The sequence below is a fragment of the Pieris napi genome, chromosome 7 (assembly GCF_905475465.1).
Source record: "Pieris napi chromosome 7, ilPieNapi1.2, whole genome shotgun sequence".
NCBI lineage: Eukaryota > Metazoa > Arthropoda > Insecta > Lepidoptera > Pieridae > Pieris > Pieris napi.
The window spans coordinates 3125414-3144883 of NC_062240.1; the positions used below are offsets into that span (position 1 = coordinate 3125414).

At 33.8% G+C, this 19470-nt stretch overlaps 1 protein-coding gene across 1 annotated transcript in view; it reads left to right on the forward strand.

Moving 5' to 3' along the window:
• The first annotated feature begins 13410 nt into the window (after positions 1-13410).
• LOC125050925 overlaps positions 13411-19470 on the forward strand; it is a 78789-nt gene continuing 72729 nt past the window's right edge. Inside the window, exon 1 of the mRNA XM_047651011.1 lies at positions 13411-13505. The gene's annotated coding sequence lies outside the window, so the exon portion shown is untranslated. The remainder of the gene's footprint in view (positions 13506-19470) is intronic.

A 19470-nucleotide genomic window follows, 5' to 3' on the forward strand; every position in this document is an offset into this window, starting at 1 on the left:
CTAACCCGTCTCGTTGCAATAGCTTAAACAACGACAGGAGAGTTACTTCTATAGTTAAAATAGTGTGATAAAGGTTAATTAAGTTTTTTTAATAAAAGGTTTGCACTAATTAAAAGAATGATAGTTGTCCTAAAATGTGCCATAATCATACTTTCCAGTAGTAATGAAGTATAACTAAACTGGTAAACTTAAATAACTAAAAATATTTATTGTCTTTATTTGCCAATAATTTGAAAGTATGAAAAATAGTGGCAAGAAGGTACTTCACTCCATCGCTTTAAGCGCATTAAGCGCAAATTCGGCCCCACGTGGAGTATTGTTCTCACCTCTGGGCAGGAATTCCTCAGTACCAGTTCCTTCACTTATTCAACGAAGAGCGATTCGAATTGACGACGACCAATCTCTGTCCGAGCGGCTTGATCCCTTGTCGTTGCGTAGAGATTTGGAGTATGCAGTCTGTTCAGAGGAGTTGCTCGGATTAATACCTGCAGCTGAGTTTCGTCATCGGACGTCGAGGCAGAGTACGAAATTCCACCCGTATCACCTCGACGTCCGCCGTTCCACAACTGAGCGTTTTTCAAGGCTGTTTTTGCCGCGCACCACCACTTTGTGGAACCAGCTGCCCAGTGAGGTATTTCCGAACCAATTCGACTTAGGGTCCTTCAAGAAAAGAGCGTACCGATTCCTGAAAGGCCGGCAACGCACTCGCGAGCCCTCTGGCATTGAGAGTGTCCATGGGCGGCGGTATCACTTAACATCAGGTGAGCCTCCTGCCCGTTTGCCTCGTTTTATAAAAAAAAAAAAAAAAAAAAATCGGATGTCGAGGCAGAATACGAAATCCACCTGTTTGTTCACGTCGACGTCTGTCGTTCTGAACATGACTACAACTGGGCGTTTATTAAGGTAGCTTTTGCTTTCTTTTAGGTTTGGGCCTCAGATTTCTGTATCTGTTTCATGATCATTTGGTAATCTAATAGGCAAGTAGGCGATCAGCCTTAGTGCGTGACGCACGCCGTTGACTTTTTGGGTCTAAGGCAAGCCGGTTTCCTCACGATGTTTTCCTTCACCGTTCGAGCGAATGTTAAATACGCACATAGAAAGAAAGTCAATTGGTGCACAGCCGGGGATCGAACCTACGAACTCAGGGATGATAGTCGCACGCTGAAGCCACTAGGCCAAAACTGCTCTTAAGAAAAGAGCATACCAATTCTTATAAGGGCGGCAACGCATTCACGAGCCCTGGTAATGAGTGTCCATGGGCGGCGGTATCCCATAACATCAGAAGAGCCACCTTGCCCGTTTGCCCCTGGGCCAAAAAAAAACTAATTTTTGTTTTTCTCTTTCATTTTCGGAGTTTTAAAGGTGGATAATATATTATTAGCGGACTAACGCCATCTAGTAGCAGAAACCTATATAAAGCGTGGCAACACCGGCGTTGACTCACTTTTATTTCGAGACTTCGTGCGGAACGGACTTGTTACTAACCTAACCTCAGTAGATTTTAAAAGTCTGAAGTACCCACACGTTCTAATGTTTTGTGTTTTTCCTAATAATATTATTACTTCCATCAGTGTCAAGATTTAAGGCCTACTTCTTAGCAAGTCTATGATTTGAAGAATATCGTATTCTCGATCTAAGTATAATTCAACTATAAAAGCTTACAAAACAATAGTTTCCTATAGAACAATAAAGTCTAGTCAATCAAAATGACTACAATACGAAGAATATGGCTTGAAACTTTGAGTTAATTGTTATGTCGTGTTACCGGGGTAGTAGGCAATTGGGTCGCCACTACAACAGCCGTGACACGAATAGCTCAACTGTTATTGATCACTATCGCTTCTATTGTAGCTTTTGATAAGAAACCAAGACCTTTTACAATGACTATAGGAGAAGGCAAAATTATTTTAATTATCGTTACAAATATATCGATAGCATTCATCCACCATATTATACTTAACTTAAAAAAGCGCCTACTAAAAAGTTATTAGTAGTATAATAGATTTTGTGTGTCGTATTTGGTATAATTTCCTTAATTCGCGCATTTATTTATAAATGCTTAGCACACTGCTACATTTGTACAAGAAAAATAAAATAAAATATCTCATGTGAGCACTTACCTATAGGCAAACACACTCAAAAAATTAAATTATAAAACTAAAGGAACATCAATTTCAAGGTGTGCGGGGAGTAACTTTGGATATCCTGACCTAGCTCGTTTATCAGAATGCTCATGCTATTGGTGTGTTTTGGCCAAAACGCGTTTTTCTGAAATGAGGGAAAAATGGGATGATGAATGTGCCTGGCGTATCTAGAGGGTACACGATTTTTTTTTAAATTTAGTTTAGAGGTTGGAGCAATCAACCTGATTCAATCAATGACAAATTGATCGATATATCAATTAATGTTCTACGATTCTCCAACAACTCTTAATGTGCGCTAGCCTGGTTTCGTATGTTGGTAACTCATCAGATCATCAAGATGCAATTATATACGTCCGATTCAAGTATAGCCTGATACAATGTAACTTTAAATGTTTGCGCATGTACAATACACGTTAATAAAAAGTACTCACAGCAATTTAAAGTATAATCTTGTTAATAGTAGTTAATAGGTTTAAGCTCTGATGTACCAAGTTCTTCATTCAATACTACCGAGGCTTATTTAATTTCTTTCTCTTTTATTCTATTGCTTATGTCTTTAGAAATCAGGTTCGATTTGTCTATGAATAATTTTAGCCTAAGGTTTAGAAGTTGACGGCAATGTAACATAACTGTGACGTCTCTGCCATACAGTGCCCTATACATGTGTGTATGGCAAAAGCTTTTGCTACAACGAAAACTGATGTTACATTTCACTTTCATTGCCTTTATTTTTTTGAAGGCGTGATTAGTTTGGCCTTTGAATACTACACATAATCAGGGCGGCATATTTTTGAACTAAAGTTGACCACCATCAATACATACTCGACCGTGACTTGAGTAGCTGTTGTAGCAGACAAGAGTGCTAGTTAAGCAGAACGCTCCCATTGTTGATAGAAAACTGACATGCATAACTGCACTGCATCGCTCTGTTACACTGCTTTCATATTTACATAATCGAAACACTGATTAATTGTGACAAGTTGCTGTTTAGGTATTAGATACATCATAAGGGGTATGTATGTAGCATCAATAACAATACGAAGTTAGCATATATACAACTTACAAATCTATGTGAAGAGTATTGCGAAAATTAAATCGGTATTTTAATTCGGTGGATGTAGAAATTGTGATCATTTTGTGTTTCGCCGTCACATAAAATTCGGATTAATGTATTTTAAATAAATAAATAAATATCAATAGCAAAATTTAAAATATTTTGAATATCACTTTACAATTACGTTTATTATCAGAAATTTTAGTTCTGGTAGCAAACTTTATCTAATATTATAACAACTAAGCCACCAGACGTTTAGAATTAGGTGGATTTGGATGTGCAAGTGTGCAGTGAACGCCAGGCAAATTAAAATTATTAAAAATTCCTTCTATAGCGAAATCAAATAAAACTTTATTGAATTATATTGGTAACTTGGTTTATGAACGTAAATAATAAAAAAAACGCTAGATATAAATGTGGATTTGCCAGTTCCCAAATCACGTAGAGCGAGGGAAAATAACTGGTGTGCAAGAAAGTACTACAACCACTTGGAACAATCACTTGGCTTGGTAGGAACTGAACTAGCTAAACTTCTAGTCTTCTCCCTCAGGATTATAAAACAGTTGTACCTATTTTTCAGATGCTGTTTCACCAATACAACCACAAGGTTGGAATAGAGGCTGCGCTCAGCCTCGAGTGATGAGAAGACCAGTAATGGCCTTTAAAAGATCATCCGTTAGTTTAATAATAATTTAAAGACATGTATTTGGCACATAAAGATCTATAAAAAATCTGAGGCCAGTACAGGGTAGGGTTGTAGCGCCACTGATTTTTTATTATAATTAAGGACGAGCATATATGATTAAGATTATTTGTCTCAGTGTAATTATTATAAACCTTGTATTATCGTATTACACGGTTCGAATAACTTCAGCAATAATTAACATCGCGATTAATTGATTGTTATTAAGTTTTATTTCATGCTTAACTGCGCTCAATATACTCGTAGGTACCTACTAGCTATTAACTGCGGCATCGCATTCATTACATTCATACATTCCTTCTTTAACCTTTAGAAGTGAAGTATCCATATTTTAAACAAGCATCTTGTTTGTACAGTACACGCTAAGGATGCCTAGGGATCGTTCTAGTATTATGTAACGAATTTGGTTGGGTAAAACGTTACGATGCGGAGCGGATATTGAATTAATACGCGTTATTGTTAATATTATTTTCGACTTTCCTGTACTTTACACCACATAAATGGTAACTTTTAGATATAAAGAGCTGCTCCGGTCCGGCGTCAGATACCGGAAGTCGGAGTCGAGAAAAATATCGGAAGGCCGGTTTGCGCTTCTCCACTATATCCGATCCGACAGTAACCGATACTTGTATATTTATCATGCAACACTTACTATTAACTAAAACCCATATGCTTTATTTTATTAATAAAACAACAGCAACAATTTATCAACAATAAATAAAAAGGGCTGTGGGAACCCTCGAAACGTCAACCAGATAAGAAGAGATCATAGGTAGTGCGCCTGGATTTAAATTATTCGATAATTGATGTTTTCTGTAACGTCACCAAAGTACACAGTCATACAATGTATGTAATATAGTAGTCAAGGCATTCAAATAAAATATTTATACTGAAATGACAATAGACCTTACGTGTCAAGTGTGACGAAGGTGTAATGTCAAGTTTTGTAAAGCTATTGTATGGATCTCCTTTTGTGTAAGTCTTGTTATCATCGGTACATAATAAAAGGATCATATATTACCCCGCTTGTTAAAATGTATAAATATATTTAGATATTATATTTAGAAATTCATTGAAAGGTTCCATCCAATACACTTCATAATATTTCCATGTTCAATTTGAAGTTAACTCAACATGGTCTTCTGCGTCTTCATGTTTAAAAAAATGTAAGAACACATTTGTTGTTGAAATCATACGACCGCTTCTACTACGATAAGCTTTATATATGTACTTGATAATAAATAATAGTTTAAAAAAACTAAACACACGCTTTATATAGAAAAGTGCAATATTTTTCGTCTATCGAGAAACCCACGCTTTTTCACAATAATACCAGTATTTTTTGTTCATTACCATTTTCAGCGTAAATTAGGAATTATTTACATTATTCTTAATTAATATTCATTAATATTTATTTTCTGTTTTTTAGTTTAATTTTCTATATTAAGCGTGTGTTCTAGTTTTTTTTAAACTATTATTTTTTAGTTAACTTTTTTTTTCGTATTATTACATTGTCATCGATCTTTGACAGGTGCGCAAAGTTTGAATTAAATCTGTCTGTTAAAAGTGGGTCAAAATCGAGTCCGAAGGTGTCGGTTACATACATACAGGTGAAGCTAATATAAAGCGTATAAAAAATAGGTAGGTTGTTTTATGAAAATAAAACGAGGTTTTCATGGAATTTTACAAACATAAAAATAGTGCAAAACTAAAGCAATAAATCCAAAGTCAATTGATGAGAGTGGCGACGTTGGAAAGGATGCTAAGATTAGCTCGTGCCCCAATTGCTTATATCCTTTTGCTGCTATTTCTGATGCGTAGGCGCAGCCGTTGAATGTAAAATTAGGACTGTGCTTACAAATTCTAAACGCACTATTTAAAACCGAATAAAAAAAATTGAAAATCTGGAAAATATACTCTTAGTCAAGGGGTGCAGCGAACCACATAGGGGTTGGCCTTCGATACAAAAGAACGCCACCCTCGCAACGATGCACGACGGCGTCTTTTGTGTGATATCTGCACACAAAAAAATAGTAACTATTTTTTTGTATGGCAAACTTAGGTAGCTAGATAATTTTTCGTGCTATGAAAAAATGACATTTTATCAGCCAATCACGAAAATTTAACTGAAGTAAAAACGTGTGACCAAATGGATCTGAAGTGTATCGAGCTCATTATATTATGTCGAGTCATTTTTCGTTTCGTGTTTTTTTTTTATGAAAATCGTTTTCCTGTTAGGTATATTAAAACTCTAGTCAAAACCCCCAATCTGATAACCCACTTACTAAATGATGTATTTTTCGACACAATAAATTACATAAAATCTCTTAAAAATGTTCCAAAATGTTCCTAATCCTTCAAAAATATGTTCATTAAAATTCATCTTAAAACATAGGCTACTCCAAGATAATAGGATAATCGTGATAGATAATTGATATGTCTCTAAGTAGAGTTCACGAGGACCGTGCTCCAATTGCCTATAATATCCTGTTTGTGCTATTCTTATATCTGGCCCTGCACCTTATTACTCATTAAAGCCAGTTAAAAATATCTTCGTCGTAAAAACTGTCAGTCAGACAATTGTCAGTTGTGACTTTGACAAATCGAGGTCAATAATCATGCTCTCCTGGCGTACGCGGCCACTGCGGCTCTCTCTATATGCAGATAAATACAATGGGACATATGTTTTATATGACCGTAGTAGTAACAGACGCCAGTAACATTTCTCTATTAGATGTACCTTGAATTAATTCTCAACAGAATATCTGTAACAGCATCAAGTGTCATCTTTATAATACTAGATATTTTCGATACATAGAATTAAAAAATTTATATCTTTTTGAATGCAATGTTTTTATATGCAATAAATTAATATTGCCAATTATATATATTTTTGACGTTACATAGATAACATACACAACTTACATATACAACTTTTTATGGATTATTTACTAAGTATCAATGTAGTCTGTGTCTAAATAAGATTACTATAATGCAAACTTTCCCGCCAAAGTTGGCCACACGTGGAATTGTAAACACACTTTTTCTGATTCTCTTAAGCCCCTTTCAAAGTTCCCAGATTACAAAATAGCTAGGTAACGATTATATAATAAATGCGCATATGTTACGTTAGGTTATAGAAACGTTGAAACCGGTATCCATTTCCTATATAAGTGTAAAGGTCATTTATTGGTTAATAAACACGATGACTTGATATTCCAACATTTGCCTATAAACACAATAAGCTATAAGGAAGACATGTTCCTTGAATCAATCACCTGAGGCTACAAACATTGCTGTAGACATAACCTTTGCATTTACCTAATATCATTTTAATAGAACATACAGTAGTATAGGTTCCGAGACTTTAATGAGGCCTGGGGGACACATTTTGCGTTTGATTTATTTTTTATTATAGATAAGTTGATCGGAGTTGTGTAAGACAGGGTTTTGGTAAAGAAATGTCAATTCGACGTTTACCTTCATTGTGGACAAATGTTAATTACGCACATGGGAAGACAATTTAAAGTTAACACATTTTTGCATACCCTGTAAAAACCAAAGCACCATCTTAAGATGTATTTTTAAATTTATTATTTACGTTTTAAAACTCTGAATCTTACTCTTAGACATAAGATTACATAGTAACAGTTTGGTGCTATTCATGTCACCGTAATAAACAAAAACTAATGAGAATCGGCGATTCTTTAATGAATTGATTTAAACTGATGAACAATTTATAATCTGAAATATCACACATAGCAACGTTATATACCAGCTTTTAAATTTAGCGAATAGGATGCACGTGATGGCTAATGAGTAAACTATGCCCTGTAAATCATAAACAATCCATGCAGCAAGACCATAAAGCAGTTCGGCAGTAACATCTAAAACATTCCAGCACTTTACGAGAGCTGTAATCATCTTTACAGCTGTCATGTGGCGTCAATCAGTTTCAGGATATGATCGCACTGTAAATTTAGTTTAATAAATTGTCTGTAATTAGAATAAAATAACAAGTTGAACAGTATTGTCTGCCTTTAAAGTTGTGGGTTCAAAGCCCGCCTAAAAAATTATAGATTTTGTTAAATGTCAAAATCTAAATCGAAAATCAAATCTATTCTTTTATTCAGTGCCCATAATTACTTTAATTCTATTATATACAAAACATACTCCTTTCAAAGGCGATCGTCATGGCTACTTTAATTTTAGATGCCGCGCTTCTGAACCATGACTTGATGCTCTGACCAAACCAATGCCTTAGATTCAACCAAGATGTGCGAAATATTCAAGTTTCTTTCAGCCTTTAAAACACCTTAATTTGAGATAAACAAATATTTTGAGAGGCATAGAAATATGTGAGGAATTTAAAAACTGATAGAGGATTATACTGCAGTTATAGACACACACCTCACACATGTGACCTAAGAATCTAGAACGTTTCTCGAATGCATATGCAAAATAGTTAATTATGAATATAGAATAATGAATGATAATTAAATTGTAAATTCCATATCCAATGTTAATTACGTAATAAGGTAACTATTGTGTAGATATTTAATATATATACTATTTAGAAATATTAATTAAACAAGCTAATTTTTATTTAATAATTAACGTGCATTAAGTTTAACTTCAATCCCACACGTAGCCGGCATAACACCATTCATATACTGTATACCTACCTAAAATCAGAATCGATTACGGTCGCAAAAATATAACCTATTTCGGAGCGAGTCTTTACAATAGCTTGACTCTAAGATACGGGAAATAGTACGGTGGACCCGTTTTTAATGAGAATGCGAAATAAAATGTTATTAATAAAAATTAAAACAAATACGGGACAAATCAATAAAATCATTTATTTCGGAACCCGATACACATGCCACAACCGTCTCGACAAAAGTTTTAGTTTTGAAACGACCTTGTTCACTTCTCTCTGATCAACTACATCCTTTGGCGCTGCGTAGCCTCTTTGCATTTTCTATTGCATAGGTTTATCAAGGGGGGCGTTTAGAAGAACTCTTCACATCAAATACCTGTGGCTAAGTTTCATCATTGGACGTAAAGATTAAATGAAAAATTCCACCTGTTCCTCCTTGACGACGGGCGTTCCACGAGCGCTTTTTAAGACACTTCTTGCCGCGCGTTTATGAAACCAGCTGCCATTACAGACCGTTATGACTTAGGGGCTTTCAAGAGAAGAGAGTAACCACTACATTGAAGGCCGGAAACGTACTTGAAGACCTCCTGGTGTTGCGGGTGTAAATGGGCGGCGATAAACACGTAACATTGAGTGACCCGCCTGTTCGATTGGCTCCTATCCCATAATAAAATCTAAATCTACTACACTATATATAAGAAGGAAGCCAAATAAATAGATCAGGACACTGAAATATGTTATAATTCCAACAATATTACAGATATGCAGGACAAACTAAAGAAAACAAAAGTACAAAGTGGTCCTAAAAAAATTAATCCGGTGGCGTTAGGCCTTTTTGTGTCTCAGCCTCTGATTCAAAAGGGTTTTTTCTTATTAGGTGACTTATATACCTGACACACATCGTCGATCTATAGGTAAAGACCGGTTTCCTTATGACAATTTCCTTCACTGAACGAGCAAGTGTCTTGCCTTTTATAATAATTTGACTTTATCTTTTATTAGTTCTTATTTAACCTTGTACCTTATATATTTTTTAATAGTTTTTATTTTTACACCCCGTAGTGCGTGTACACCCTCGGGTAAACTATTGAATGTCGTTGCGGTGGGAGAGGAAATCGAATACATTTCCTATTATGCATACATTTAGCGGTTATTAATGCTAATCACATATTAATGTTCAGTATATTAAAGATATAAAATATATTTTAAGCTTATTACTACAAAAATACCTTTATTTTTTAATATTTTAGAACTACATAAATGGATCCTGGTAATTAAGGATTAGATAAATTTTTGTAATCAATCCAGTAGTTATAGCAAAAATACAAATATTTATTTATAACTAGCTGGCCTGGCGAACATCGTACCGCCTAACAGTCGATTCTTTATTTTTTTAAATACTTATTCTGCTATTCGGGAACCGGTCTAGCTAGTAAGATAAAAAAAAGAAAGTTGATAATACAACAAATACATTATGTCAAAAAATAAAAATTTACCTTCCCGGAACCCCTCCACTAACACTTGAACTTTATGATATGGTATTAAAGTTCAAATTGCCTTTAAATATTATTACGAATATTTTGTATGGGAATATAGAAAAGTGTTGGTTTTAGACTTTTTCACTATTTTTTTTTTAATTTTTCTCTCCGTAAGAACCATCCTCGTACTTCAAGGAATATTATAAAAAAAGAATCAGACAAATCGGTCCAGCTGTTTTCATGTTATGTCGTGACAACGGAAAACGGGTTTCATTTTTATATATACATATAGATAATAGGTTGGGGAAAAAGTTTCTTCGCATTTTTCAAGAAAATTCACAACATTTTTTATTATAGTTTATTTACATTTAACTAAAGTATGTAGGTACCATTTTGTTCGATAACTTTTTGCCATCTCGTAGGTATGATCCCATTGCTATAGAAATTTTGGGGCTTCTGATCAAAATACCGCGACAATCGGTTTTGGCAGTCCTCTCGTGATGTTAACCTGACATTGCCTAAAGAATTCTGAAAAGACCGAAACAGGTAGAAATCTGAAGGTGCAAGGTCAGGTCTATACGTCGGATGCATTAACACCTCCCAGCCAAGCTCTCTTAATTTTTGCTGAGTGGCTAAAGATGTGTGAGGACTGAGGTCTAGCGTTATCTTGATGAAAAACCACACCCCTTCTGTTGATTAATTCCGGCTTTGCTTTAATCTCATCAGTGTTTCGCAGTAGAGTTCAGAATCGATGGTCAAAAAAAATAATTGAAAAAGCTTAAACCAAATTTGTGCTACTCTCAGACACTGCACTAGGTCCATAAATATCACAAATTTTATAACTTACATAACAAACTAACATAAAATAACAAAAAATGTTCGCGGCTTGCGTTGCATTTTTACCTTTTTTGTAGTAAAATTTAATAGTAAAGTTTTAAAATGTATCGAATTTCTTCATTAGATTCACTTATCTTGACGGTACGAAAAATAAATAAAAATCACACATTATCCTAATATGAATTTGCAATTATCTTCTTTAAAATGTCAACTTTCAATGATAATAAAAACAGGCAAATACATATAGTATAGCCAAAGAGATTTTAGTACAAGTTCATACATAGTATAATGCGCAAAGACTTTTTCCCCAACCTAATATGTCAATGGCGTTCCTGCCATAGTCATTATATAATATGACAAAGCTTTTAAATTAACAACGTCAAAGTCAAATCGATTCAAAACTGTTAATACTATTTCTATAAATAAACGACTATTGAATAATCGTTAATTCATAGATCTCGTAATATTGCAAATCATAATAAACCACAAGTACTAACGGTTTTGAACTGATTTGACTTTGACGTTAATTTATAAGCTCTGTGACTTATAATGACATTGGCAGTTGACAATAATACCATAGCTCTGATATATTATGTAGATTAGTATTGACTAATTAAGTGATTTAAATTTATTTTGAAACAGTGTCATGCTAGCACGCCTTATACTTGTATGTATCTAAAAGCTGTGTAACATACAGGAAGTCCCTCTACAACCTTTAAATATATTAAGATTAATTAATAAGAAGATTGGGCATTTTCACTCAGATTTTTTCGTTAGTTAATATATGGCAAATAGATTAGCCTCCTGTGCCTATTAACCGAATCCAGTATTTTTGTGTCATTTAAATATTACTAGAAATTTTATCCTATGAAACTTTTATTTTTTGAACCACGTAGATCGTTCTAGCTATTTATTTTGAATAAATAATCAATGAATAACGAAATAAGGAAGGCCCTTTTAAGTACATCCACGTGACCTTTGTTTGAAATAGTTTCACCCGTAGGTTTCACCGGCTTGTGGTAATAACATATTATTTACGAATTTCCATTTATAAGTGATACTGTCTCAATGCCAGAGGGCTCGCGAGTGCAAGCCGGCCTTTTAAGAATCGGTACGCTCTTTTCTTGAAGGACCTTAAGTCGAATTGGTTCGGAAATCCTTCAGTGGGCAGCTGGTTCCAGTAGGTTGGTTTATAAAATCGTCCTCGTTTCATGCGCTTCATAGTCTATATGACCAAAGGTTTTATAATTTAAAGCACTAATAATTTATGGCACTTATATCATCTTTTAATTATTCAATTATTACTATAATATAATTACCTACCCACGTTGACGAACTCCACCATTACATGAATGTCGAGGATATTCAATTTCTTGACACCACGGGCCTAGTGAGAAGATTCAAAAGGAAAAAACCATTTCATAATTGAATTAGTATTAGTGCACGTTAGTCTTAAGTGCTTAGCAATGGTAATAAGAAATAGAACACAAGAACAGGGTTCCCCTTAATAGTGTTTACATTACACTACATTTAGTAGTGTTAACTTTCTTGTGTTAAATATATTTTTTAGTGAATTAGGTTAGACTTAAATTACCTATAGGTCTTAAGTTAGGCTATATCGTAATGTTCCATGATGTTTCAGTGTTTAAAAAAAAATCTCCGATAATCCGTTGCATTCTAACTCGCCGCGACTATTTGCGCTTGTACAAAATAGTTTTAGAGAGAAAATTCATAATTTATATTGTGTAATTCTTTACTCTTGTATCTTTAGTTTGTTTGTATTTTGCGTTAAGAAAAACTTCTACGTCTAACTAATCTCTCTAATATCTTAAGGGATTAAATTATATCCTTCGAGGGCCCAACGTCCTCGCAAGGAACTTTAACAAAGTTCTAAGTTGCCCCTGACCTGAAAGCTCCCCCTAATTGCCAAACCTTCACCTAATTTATTAGCGGCTTAACTAAGTTTAGTTCAATACAATATTGCCTTCACTGTACATTAAGATTAGGTCAAAACTAAAATAATTTAAAAAGTCCAATAAATTTTTACCTTACAGTTTTTACAGTATGCAATTTTCTATTGTTAAACTTACTTTACATAAAAGATTAAAAATATCTGTAATGTTAGCAAAAACATCTAAAAAATTTAGTTGTTTTGACACCCTCTGACAGAAAAAAATACATATTTTTTTCTATGTTTAATTTATTAAGTAACATGGGGTACCTATTTATTATATTTAGATCTGTCTTATCCATAAACGAATCGTAAAATTATATGTTAATTTTAAAAAGTTTATAAATATAGAAGGTTTAAAACTAAATACAAAACAGAGATCATAAATGCTTGAATGAAACTAACCTCAGACGTCCAACAAAGGCCCCTCCAAGTTTGCATAATATCCACACTCCACAGATCCCTCATTGAATTCAACACAATAGACGACATTTTAAAGCATTCTCAACTATACAATCGCACTGATGCAAAAGTGAGACAAAAAGTATAAAAATATAAATTTAATTACGAAGCTTTAAGCCACCCCTTTTGTGCGTTTGGAAGCTTCATGTTTAGTTCACTAGCAGGCGCCGAGGCGACCGCCCGCCCATGCCATCCGCCTAAAGAAAACTTAAGGTAAGGAATTTAAACATTTACGCATAATGAAGACGTTTTGATTACGAATTTATCTTATCGAACTTTTCGTAGCAATATGCACGTTTTCGATCTTAATTCAGATGGGTTACTAAAAAAATTGTTTGCAATTTTGTATTGTTGATCAAGGTATCGTCCTGGCAACAAGATTTTGTCTACGTACATTTTCTTATAAGTATACAATTTCGCGAAGCAATTATACTTTTTATCTAGGCTTTTTTCTGTTTAGATTCTCTTGAAGTACCAAAGTACAAAATAATGAGATGTATTTCGCTTATTGTCATAGATAATAGGATAAAAAAATAACTACTAAACGTTTTGCTAAATTATTTGTAAAAAGTTGACGGACTTTGTTTCTGGGTTATTATAAAATCATAATGTTTTTATGTCTAGGTTTGTCTAGCTTATTATTCATAAAATATTTTATATTTACATAATATTGGCATGCTATAATTGAAATATATTTTTTAAATATTGAGACTTATATGGTTGTTAGCACACATGGTTACATAAAACCAACTTGTGGTTAATTAGTTTCATTGTATATAAATAACTTTGTCGTAGGAAAAACATGTAGTACAGCGTTGACTGTTTAATTATTTTGATTTATAAATTATTTTACTTTAAAAATAGTGAAATACTAAATAAAAAGAAATATAAATAGAAACTTCATGTGCTTAAAAGATTATTATATTTATATTACAATAATATAAATATAATAATCTTTTAAGAATTTTAAGATTTTTCGCGTACCTCTTGTGCTTTAAGTTGAATTTTCAATCAAATTTTTTTATTAAAATATGTTACTGCATTATAACACTAAGTGCGTAGAATATTATACCTACTCGTATGTGTTTTATTAAAGATTATTGAAGAGCAAATACCGACTGTCACCAGCTTTATACATTTTTAATATTAATAATGAGATGTGATCTATGATCTTTAATATATTTTCACTACAGTATATCCCGCGGTGTGGCTCTTGGCAAAGGCCTCCTCTAACCCTTTCCACTGTTCTCCATCCTTTGTGACTCCTTTCCATTTGTAGCCTACTGTTTATTTGAGTTCGTCCTCCCATCTTTTGCGTTGTCGGCCTCTTCTTCGTTTTCCGTCTCTAGGGTTCCTACCATTCCGTCATTATTTTGCTCCGTTTTTCATGGGGGCTCCGTAGCATATGACCCGTGCATCTCCATTTGAAGAAGAATGTCAGTTACACCTTCCTTGCGATTCTGTAACTCACTTTTCGAACTCACACAGCGGTTTTCACAGCGGCGGTCGCGCTCAAATCATTCGTAAAGCAGTCATTTTACGATTTGGCATTCTAATAAACAATAAACTACAAGCTCCCTCCTTATCAGAATGCCAAATCACAAAATGACTGCTTCAATCAAATCGCAACGCTGTTCTAGCTCTTATGTTTTATAAGTTTTTGTTTATTATTAAATAATTTCCTTTGAGTAAGAGATACGAAATATGCAGTGGCAGGGCTGGCAATGCCACGGGCCCCGACCTAAGAGGGCCCTTGTCCAAGAGATATTATGTTCTAAGGATGAATGTGAAGTCTCCAACACGTATTGGGCTAGCGTGGGGACTGCAAACCATTCCGTCTCGCCTAAGAGAGGAGGCCTATGGCCATTAGTGGGACATATATAATGTGTAATTAGACTACTCTGAAAATCACAAAGTTTATTAAAATTAAACTGAGTACAACGTGACTATTTTTACTGATAGGGCCCCATAAAAAGAATTTGCAACGGGCCCCAGATGGTATAGTTACGCCACTGTAATTATGCATTATCCAGTATTATGTTTTTTTCCCTAATAGATAAGTTTTTATTAACCTATACCAGCACATTTAAGAGCCCACGTGGTTTGTCATGTGCTCAGCACGATCATATTGTACATAGAAGAAAACGTGTCCGGTAGTGACAAAACAAAACGATTATATCTCGTCACGGTGGCTGCGCAGAACAATGGGATGCGCTTGCGTACCGACCTTGTCAGGGCAAGGTCAAGTCAGAGGACATGCATATGATTTGAACATGTGCACTGAACTTTGTTCGGTAAAAGTCGTTGTATTAGGTGAACGTTGAAAAACATGAAGTCCTGTCTTCCATCACTAGTGCAAGGGGCAGGTACTGCGTCTATTAATTCTTTTACCGCACAAATTTATGTTCCGGACGCACTCAAGATAATACCTTATACTTTTCTTTAAAAATCACCTTCGTTGCTTGTTTAGCGAGCTCGGGTGAATTGTGATTACTCGGAGGAGTTGAAGACACACATAAATCATATTAGAACATTAGTAATCAATCAAAGGAAAAAATTAAAACAAACAAACACAAAAATAAAAACTTTTTATTCTTAAAAGGCCGGCAGCGCACTTGCGAGCCTTCTGGCAGTGTGAGTGTCCATTCGGTATCACTTAACATCAGTTGAGCCTCCTGCCCATCTGACTCCTGTAACATAAAAAAAAACTAAAAATTAAAATTAATAATAACTCAAACTATAAAGATATAAAATTAAATTAAAATAATAACTAAACTAAATGAAAACTTAAACCTCATTACGAGCGTGATAAACAAGGTGACGGTAACTTAAAATAAAAAACAAATAAATAAAAGCCTATCATTACAAAAGTAGAATAGATAGCTCAGATTAGTTATTTACATATTTTTTCCCCTTCGCGGGTCTTTCAAAGGCCTTGTCCAGTTTTTTCCAAATATCTCTAAATCTCGAAAAGTTCATATTAATTAAAAATTTTGCTTACAAATTATTATTTGAAATCATGCCAGTATTACTATTCACATTATTTCAAAACAAATAATCGTTCTGTAATATAAAACGTATGCACTAACGAATAACCAATGCGCGTTTCGTGTTTCTAACAGCTTAGCCCAGCATTAATCGTTTCTGCAAATGCACAATGCAGTTTAGTGAAACATCCAACGCGATTAAGTATCCTATTGTGGAAATTGAATATTTAAATAAAGCATTGTAAGCGCATTATGTTACTTAGGAACATTATATCATTGCAATAAGCGTAAAATAACCAGGTAAGTTAAATGATCTCAAAACTAACGAGCCAAATTGTCCGGGCAAAAAAGAAATACTAGAAGTTTTACATACGTTAACAAATAGCTATAATAGAATTGTTGTTAAAATTAATTAATTAAATCTTTAGGTAAACATTAATTGACTCGAAAAGTGACAATTAAGTTGATTGTCTTTGGATCAGACAATAAAGAATATAGCTAAAAAGGTCGAAAGCATCGTGTCAGTTATCAGCTACCAAAAATTTTACAATTACTAAACTAAAACGAGCCTATTTGGTAATGTCTTAGCTTCATTTCGTATCTTATGTTGGAATATTAGGAACATTATATATGTAGTGTTAGGAGTACACTAATCTGGTACCATATACCATATTTTTTATATATGTTAAGTGATACCGCCGCCAATAGACTCTCACATTGCCAGGGGGCTCGCAAGTGCGTTGCACGTGAAGCGTAATAAGGAAAAAAATAAGGAATGAAAAATATGAAAAATTATGAAAGCTATTGGATATGTGGATTTCCACGATTGACATTGTATTGTTATATTTATAAGCACGGTTTTTTAATGTTTGTGGTGACAGCAACGTAAAGCTGTTTTTGTATTTCTTTGTGTTTCTATAACCAAATAAACATTTATTTATTTTCCATTAATAAAACTTTAATTAAAGTTACTGCGCAATTTCTTGTGATTCTGTGTCAATGACGTCACAACGGTATTTGCCCAAATGAATATTAATGAAGCAAATAATTCAGCTAAATTCAGATTATCCTTGATATTTTAAGACGTGTATTCATTTTTAGAATATGGGGCAATCGGGCAAGAGGCTTACCTGGTGTTAATAACGCCCATGGACACCCTGGGACATTCCTAAAAGGCTTTTTAATATCGTTACGCTTTTGACTTGAACGACCCTAAGTCGAATTGGTTCCGAATAAAATTAATAAGAAACAAAACGTGTCTAAAGCTGTGTGTTATTTTCGATGATAAAATTTCAATTCCCTCCCTTGTGTACTAAGTTGTTCGTGGTCTGTGCTACGTGTACATTTTTAAATTTTACTTCGAGGTCGTGAACTGTAATGGCTACATTATTGCTTTGAATCTTAGAATTCAATATTTAATAAAACCTATACTAAGAACTTTTTATTATACTATAAAAAGTAATGCTAGTTTTGCTTCGATGATAACAGTGGTCACACACGTATACGATTAGTTCAAAGTTTGTCTATGAATAGATTGTCGTGATTCAGTGTTCAATTATAATAATAATTTCTTACTTTAGTAAGCTTTACGAGTAAACTGTTTTTAGATATGGTCGCAATAATACATTAATTACAATACATCATTAGAACCTAGATTATAATTTAAACCATTTTACAATAACTTATTTTAAATGACCTGACGTTTCGCCTGACACATATGATTTAGATGTTTTTTTTTTTTGTTTTTTTTTTAAAGACAATTCACACCAATTGACCTAGTCACATATAAATACATATTTAAACACCCAAGACCTAAGCACAACACCAAATGCTCATCACATCGATGTTCGTCTCAGCCGGGGATAGAACCCGGGACCCATGGATTCGCAGTCAGGGGTACTAACCACTAGACCAATGAGTCGTCAAACGATGTGATTTATTCCTGTAAATATATCGCTGTCTGAATTTCAAAAGTGAGTAATTCCCAAAATATATCGGAATTTAAGAAAACCGTTGCCTTTACAAAGGAAACAAAAGAAATTCGTAAGGAAAAACCGTTTTGTGCTGTCGATTTCGTGACATCAGAAATTCTGAGTGTTTGCACTGTTTGAAACAACAACAAAAACGCTTGGTGCTATTAATTTCGAGTATTCACACTAAAAGACGGTGACTGAACTCTGAAACGAGGTTCGATGACAAAGTGTTTAAGGAACATTTTCTAGCTAGCTGAAAGCTTTTATTCAAACCTTCATAAAACAATTAACACATTGTATTGTAAATATAAAGTTCGAATCGCTTAAAAATAGCCCGCATTCGATATCATTAATCACATTTGTCTTTCCATGATTTGGTAAAGCACTCGAAATGTTGTTATGTAATAAATTCGTTAAATAATTTTTATTTAAATGTGTACAGCCCCTAATATAGCTATTGCATTTTGTCCTTATCTTTCGGATTCTGCAAAAATAAATATTATTTTATTACGAACGAATTGTTATATTTTATGAATAACGTCTATTAGAAAACCTAATGTATTTATTAACGTTAATCTCACAGGTCGTGTATTACAAGCTAAAACATACAAACAGTATCTCTTCACCCTGGTACGTAAACACAGCTGCAATATACAATCTAGATAATGTTATTTATTTAAATTTAAGTATTCCTACAGCTAGTTCCAATAATAAGATCTCTATATCTTTATATATATCATTCTACTGTACCCGTGTATGTCACTGAACTCCTCTTAAACGGCTGGACCGATTTATATGATTTTTTTGTATGCGCTTGGGTGGCGCGGTTGTTTAGATTCACAAATTAGCCCAGCAGATAGCGCTGCAGTCAATACTTTTATACTTTGAATATCATAATAATACGCTTGAAATATGTATCATGCAGCAGAACGTCTGTCGAGTCAGCTAGTTATTTATATTATTTAATCATAAATATTCTATTATGACATCACATCACTTAGCAGTTTTTTGAATCTACAATACATGGTAATAAATATTTGTATTATGTTTATACGGAATAATAGGGTCAAAGTCCTGCGGCATTGTGTGTTTGAAAAGTATTGCGTTTTAAAGTGGAGATGACACAATAGTGCTAAAAATCACAATTTAGTCAGTCACAAAAAACTCTTCATACTTTTTGTCGAATTTTGTCAACGTTGCAGGTTATAAAGGATGGAC